Consider the following 7,937-nt stretch of genomic DNA (forward strand, 5'->3'; position numbering starts at 1 on the left):
ACAACTTTATTATTGCCTCTAGGGCATATTTCCTTCAGTCTCCCACTTGCACTAGAGTCAATAATCTAGATTACATTGTAATGATTCTAACACCCATGGAGTCCTAGTGCTAGTCATGTTTTGCTCGTGAGAGAGGCTTAGTCAACGGGTCTGCAACATTCAGATCCGTATGTATCTTGCAAATCTCTATGTATCCCTCCTTGACTTGATTGCGGATGGAATTGAAGCGTCTCTTGATGTGCTTGGTTCTCTTGTGAAATCTGGATTCCTTTGCCAAGGCAATTGCACTAGTATTGTCACAAAAGATTTTCATTAGACCCGATGCACTAGGTATGACACCTAGATCGGATATGAACTCCTTCATTTGCTGCTTCCAAAGCAGTTATGTACTCCGCTTCACACGTAGATCCCGCCACTACGCTCTGCATGGAACTGTACCAACTGACAGCTCCAGCATTTAATAAAAATACGTATCCAGTTTATGACTTAGAGTCATCTGGATCAGTGTCAAAGCTTGCGTCGATGTAATCATTTGCGACGAGCTCTTTGTCACCTCCATAAACGAGAAACATATCCTTAGTCCTTTTCAGGTATTTTAGGATGTTCTTGACCACTGTCCAGTGATCCACTCCTGGATTACTTTGGTACCTCCCTGCTAAACTAATAGCAAGGCACACATCAGGTTTGGTACATAGCATTGCATACATGATAGAACTTGTGGCTGAAACATAGGGATGCCTTTCATTTTCTCTCTATCTTCTGCAGTGGTCGGGCATTGAGTCTGACTCAACTTCACACCTTGTAACACAGGCAAGAACCCTTTTCTTTTGCTTGATCCATTTTGAACTTCTTCAAAACTTTATCAAGGTGTGTGCTTTGTGAAAGTCCAATTAAGCGTGTTGATCTATCTCTATAAATCTTGATGCCCAGTATATAAGCAGCTCCGCCGAGGTCTTTCATTGAAAAATTCTTATTCAAGTATCCTTTTATGCTATTCAAAAATTCAGTATCATTTCCGATCAGCAATATGTCATCTACATATAATATCATAAATGCTACAGAGCTCCCACTCACTTTCTTGTAAATACAGGCTTCTCCAAAAGTCTGTATAAAACCATATGCTTTGATCACACTATCAAAGCATATATTCCAACTCCGAGAGGCTTGCACCAGTCCATAAATGGATCGCTGGAGCTTGCACACTTTGTTAGCACCTTTTGGATCGACAAAACCTTCTGGTTGCATCATATACAACTCTTTTTTAAGATATCCATTAAGGAATGCAGTTTTGACATCCATTTGCCAAATTTCACAATCATAAAATGCGGTAATTGCTAACATGATTCGGACGGACTTAAGCATCGCTACGGGTGAGAAGGTCTCATCGTAGTCAACTCCTTGAACTTGTCGAAAACCTTTTGCAACAAGTCGAGCTTTGTAGACAGTAACATTACCGTCAGCGCCAGTCTTCTTCTTGAAGATCCATTTATTCTTTATGGCTTGCCGATCAACGAGCAAGTCAACCAAACTCCACACTTTGTTCTCATACATGGATCCCATCTCATATTTCATGGCCTCAAGCCATTTTGCGGAATCTGGGCTCATCATCGCTTTCTCATAGTTCGTAGGTTCGTCATGGTCAAGCAACATGACTTCCAGAACAGGATTACCGTACCACTCTGGTGCGGATCTTACTCTGGTTGACCTACAAGGTTTGGTAGTAACTTGATCAGAAGTTTCATGATCATCAGCATTAGCTTCGTCACTTACTGGTGTAGGAATCACTGGAACTGATTTCGGTGATGAACTATTTTCCAACAAGGGAGAAGGTACAATTACCTTGTCAAGTTCTACTTTCCTCCCACTCACTTCTTTCGAGAGAAACTCCTTCTCTAGAAAGGATCCATTCTTAGCAACGAATATCTTGCCTTCAGATCTGTGATAGAAGGTGTACCCAACAGTCTCCTTTGGGTATCCTATGAAGACACATTTCTCCGATTTGGGTTCGAGCTTATCAGGTTGAAGCTTTTTCACATAAGCATCGCAGCCCCAAACTTTAAGAAACGACAACTTGGGTTTCTTGCCAAACCACAGTTCATAAGGTGTAGTCTCAACAGATTTTGATGGTGCCCTATTTAACGTGAATGCAGCCGTCTCTAAAGCATAACCCCAAAACGATAGTGGTAAATCAGTGAGAGACATCATAGATCACACCATATCTAATAAAGTGCGGTTACGACGTTCGGACACACCATTACGTTGTGGTGTTTCAGGTGGCGTGAGTTGCGAAACTATTCTGCATTGTTTCAAATGAAGTCCAAACTCATAACTCAAATATTGACCTCCACGATCAGATCATAGAAACTTGATTTTCTTGTTATGATGATTTTCCACTTCACTCTGAAATTCTTTGAACTTTTCAAATGTTTCAGACTTATGTTTCATTAAGTAGATATATCCATATCTTCTCAAATCATCTGTGAAGGTAAGGAAATAACAATATCTGCCGCGAGCCTCAATGTTCATTGGACCACATACATCAGTATGTATGATTTCCAATAACTCTGTTGCTCGCTCCATTGTTCCAGAGAATGGAGTTTTAGTCATCTTGCCCATGAGTCATGGTTCGCAAGTACCAACTGATTCATAATCAAGTGATTCCAGAAGTCCATCAGAATGGAGTTTCTTCATGCGATTTACACCAATATGACCCAAACGGCAGTGCCACAAATAAGTTGCACTATCATTATCAACTTTGCATCTTTTGGCTTCAATACTATGAACATGTGTATCACTACTATCAAGATTTAGTAAAAATAGACCACTCATCAAGGGTGCATGACCATAAAAGATATTACTCATATAAATAGAACAACAATTATTCTCTGATTTAAATGAATAACCGTCTCGCATCAAACAAGATCCAGATATAATGTTCATGCTCACCGCTGGCACATTATTTAGGTCTAAAACTAATCCTGAAGGTAGATGTAGAGGTAGCATGCCGACGGTGATCACATCGACTTTGGAACCATTCCCACGTGCATCGTCACCTCGTCCTTAGCAAATCTTCGCTTAATCCGTAGCCCCTGTTTTGAGTTGCAAATATTAGCAACAGAACCAATATGAAATACCCAGGCGCTACTGCGAGCATTAGTAAGGTACACATCAATAACATGTATATCAAATATACCTTTCACTTTGCCATTCTTCTTCTCCGCCAAATACTTGGGGCAGTTCTACTTCCAGTGACCAGCCCCTTTGTAGTAGAAGCACTTAGTTTCAGGCTTAGGTCCAGACTTGGGTTTCTTCACTTGAGCAGCAACTGGCTTGCTGTTCTTCTTGAAGTTCCCCTTCTTCCCTTTACCCTTTTTCTTGAAACTAGCGGTCCTGTTGACCATCAACACTTGATGCTCCTTCTTGATTTCTACCTCCGCAGCCTTTAGCATTGCGAAGAGCTCGGGAATAGTCTTATCCATCCCTTGCATATTATAGTTCATCATGAAGCTCTTGTAGCTTGATGGCAGTGATTGAAGAACTCTGTCAATGACACTATCATCAGGAAGATTAACTCCCAGCTGAGTCAAGTGGTTGTGGTACCCAGACATTCTGAGTATATGTTCACTGACAGAACTATTCTCCTCCATTTTGCAGCTACAGAACTTATTGGAGACTTCATATCTCTCAATCCGGGCATTTGCTTGAAATATTAACTTCAACTCCTGGAACATCTCATATGCTCCATAACGTACAAAACGCCATTCAAGTCTCGGTTCTAAGCCGTAAAGCATGGCACACTGAACTATCGAGTAGTCATCAGCTTTGCTCTGCTAGGTGTTCACAACATCTAGCGTTGCTCCTGCAGCGGGTTTGTCACCTAGCGGTGCTTCCAGAACGTAATTCTTCTGTGCAGCAATGAGGATAATCCTCAAGTTACGGACCCAGTCCGTGTAGTTGCTACCATCATCTTTCAACTTAGCTTTCTCTAGGAACGCATTAAAATTCAACGGAACGACAGCATGGGCCATCTATCTACAACAACATAGATATGCAAAATACTATCAGGTACTAAGTTCATGATAAATTAAAGTTCAATTAATCAAATTACTAAAGAACTCCCACTTAGATAGACATCTCTCTAATCATATAAGTGATCACGTGATCCATATCAACTAAACCATGTCTGATCATCACGTGAGATGAGTAGTTTTCAATGGTAAACATCACTATGTTGATCATTGAAGGAAATATGCCCTAGAGGCAATAATAAAGTTATTATTTATTTCCTTATTTCATGATAAATGTTTATTATTCATGCTAGAATTGTATTAACCGGAAACATGATACATGTGTGAATACATAGACAAACAGAGTGTCACTAGTATGCCTCTACTTGACTAGCTCGTTAATCAAAGATGGTTATGTTTACTAGCCATAGACATAAGTTGTCATTTGATTAACGGGATCATATCATTAGGAGAATGATGTGATTGACTTGACCCATTCCGTTAGCTTAGCACTTGATCGGTTAGTATGTTGCTATTGATTTCTTCATGACTTATACATGTTCCTATGACTATGAGATTATGCAACTCCCGTTTACCGGAGGAACACTTTGTGTGCTACCAAATGTCACAACGTAACTGGGTGATTATAAAGGTGCTCTACAGGTGTCTCCGAAGGTACTTGTTGGGTAGGCGTATTTCGAGATTAGGATTTGTCACTCCGATAGTCGGACAGGTATGTCTGGGCCCTCTCGGTAATGCACATCACTTAAGCCTTGCAAGCATTGAAACTAATGAGTTAGTTGCGGGATGATGTATTAAGGAACGAGTAAAGAGACTTGCTGGTAACGAGATTGAACTAGGTATTGAGATACCGATAATCGAATCTCAGGCAAGTAACATACCGATGACAAAGGGAACAACGTATGTTGTTATGCGGTCTGACCGATAAAGATCTTCGTAGAATATGTGGGAGCCAATATGAGCATCCAGGTTCCGCTATTGTTTATTGACCGGAGACGTATCTCGGTCATGTCTACATAGTTCTCGAACCCATAGGGTCCGCACGCTTAACGTTTCGATGACAGTTATATTATGAGTTTATATGTTTTGATGTACCGAAGGTTGTTCGGAGTCCTGGATGTGATCACGGACATGACGAGGAGTCTCTAAATGGTCGAGACATGAAGATTGATATATTGGAAGCCTATGTTTGGATATCGAAGTGTTCCGGGTGAAATCAGGATTCTACCGGAGTACCGGGAGGTTACCGGAACCCCCCGGGGACTTAATGGGCCTTAGTGGGCCTTGGTGGTAAGAGAGGAGAGGTGGCCAGGGAAAGGGTCGCGCCCCTCCCCCCTAGTCTGGATAGGACAAGGAGAGGGGGCGGCGCCCCCCCTTCCTTCTTCTCCTCCACCTCTTTCCCCTCTCTCTCCTAGTCCAACAAGGAAAAGGGGGGAGTCCTACTCCTGGTAGGAGTAGGACTCCTCCTGGCACGCCCCTCTCTAGACTGGACGCACACCCCCTTGCTCCTTTATAGACGGGGGCAGGGGGCACCCCAAAGACACAACAATTGATCGCTTGATCTTTTAGCCGTGTGCGGTGCCCCCTCCACCATAGTCCACCTCGATAATACTGTAGCGGTGCTTAGGCGAAGCCCTACGTCGGTAGAACATCATCATTGTCACCACGCCGTCGTGCTGACGAAACTCTCCCTCAACACTCGGCTAGATCGGAGTTCGAGGAACGTCATCGGGCTGAACGTGTGCTGAACTCGGAGGTGCCGTACGTTCGGTACTTGATCGGTCGGATTGTGAAGACATACGACTACATCAACCGCGTTGTGCTAACGCTTCCGCTTTCGGTCTACGAGGGTACGTGGAAAACACTCTCCCCTCTTGTTGCTATGCATCACCATGATCTTGCGTGTGCATAGGATTTTTTTGAAATTACTACGTTCCGTAACAGTGGCATCCGAGCTTGGTTTTATGCGTAGATGTCATATGCATGAGTAGAACACAAGTGAGTTGTGGGAGATATAAGTCATACTGCTTACCAGCATGTCATAATTTGGTTCGGCGGTATTGTTGGATGAAGCGGCCCGGACCGACATTATGCGTACGCTTACGCGAGACTGGTTCTACCGACGTGCTTTGCACACAGGTGGCTGGCGGGTGTCAGTTTCTCCAACTTTAGTTGAACTGAGTGTGGCTACGCCCAGTCCTTGAGAAGGTTAAAACATCACCAACTTGACAAACTATCATTGTGGTTTTGATGCGTAGGTAAGAACGGTTCTTGCTAAGCCCGTAGAAGCCACGTAAAATTTGCAACAACAAAGTAGAGGACGTCTAACTTGTTTTTTCAGGGCATGTTGTGATGTGATATGGTCAAGACATGATGCTAAATTTTATTGTATGAGATGATCATGTTTTGTAACCGAGTTATCGGCAACTGGCAGGAGCCATATGGTTGTCACTTTATTGTATGCAATGCAATCGCCCTGTAATGCTTCACTTTATCACTAAGCGGTAGCGATAGTCATGGAAGCATAAGATTGGCGAGATGACAACGATGCTACGATGGAGAATAAGGTGTCGCGTCGGTGACGATGGTGATCATGACGGTGCTTCGGAGATGGAGATCACAAGCACAAGATGATGATGGCCATATCATATCACTTATATTGATTGCATGTGATTTTTATATTTTATGCATCTTATCTTGCTTTGATTGACGGTAGCATTATAAGATGATCCCTCACTAATTATCAAAGTATAAAGTGTTCTCCCTGAGTATGCACTGTTGCAAAAGTTCTTCGTGCTGAGACACCACGTGATGATCGGGTGTGATAGGCTCTCCGTTCAAATACAACGGGTGCAAAACAGTTGCACACGCGGAATACTCAGGTTAAACTTGACGAGCCTAGCATATAACAGATATGGCCTCGAAACACTGAGACCAAAAGGTCGAGCGTGAATCATATAGTAGATATGATCAACATAGTGATGTTCACCATTGAAACTACTCCATCTCATGTGATGATCGGACATGGTTTAGTTGATATGGATCACGTGATCACTTAAAGGATTAGAGGGATGTCTATCTAAGTGGGAGTTCTTAAGTAATATGATTAATTGAACTTAAATTTATCATGAACTTAGTCTTGGTAGTATTAGCATATCTATGTTGTAGATCAATAGCTCGCGTTTAGCTCCCCTGTTTTATTTTTGATATGTTCCTAGAGAAAACTAAGTTGAATGATGTTAGTAGAAATGATGCGGATTGGATCCGTGATCTGAGGTTTATCCACATTGCTGCACAGAAGAATTATGTCCTTGATGCACCGCTAGGTGACAAACCTATTGCAGGAGCAGATGAAGATGTTATGAACGTTTGGCTAGCTCAATATGATGACTACTTGATAGTTTAGTGCACCATGCTTAAACGGCTTAGAATCGGGACTTCAAAGACATTTTGAATGTCATGGACCATATGAGATGTTCCAGGAGTTGAAGTTAATATTTCAAGCAAATACCCGAGTTGAGAGATATGAAGTCTCCAACAAGTTCTATAGCTAAAAGATGGAGGAGAATAGCTCAAGCAGTGAGCATGTGCTCAAATTGTCTGGGTACGACAATCACTTGAATCAAGTGGGAGTTAATCTTCTAGATAAAATAGTGATTGACAGAATTCTCTAGTCACCATCACCAAGTTAGTAGAACTTCGTGATGAACTATAATATGCAAGGGATAACGGAAACGATTCCCAAGCTCTTCGTGATGCTGAAATCGACGAAGGTAGAAATCAAGAAAAACATCAAGTGTTGATGGTTGACAAGACCATTAGTTTCAAGTAAAGGGCAAAGGGAAGAAGGGGAAATTCAAGTAGAACGGCAAGCGAGTTGCTGCTCAACTGAAGAAGCCCAAGTCTGGA

This window comes from Triticum urartu, chromosome 1 (assembly GCF_003073215.2).
Source record: "Triticum urartu cultivar G1812 chromosome 1, Tu2.1, whole genome shotgun sequence".
NCBI classification, from domain to species: domain Eukaryota; kingdom Viridiplantae; phylum Streptophyta; class Magnoliopsida; order Poales; family Poaceae; genus Triticum; species Triticum urartu.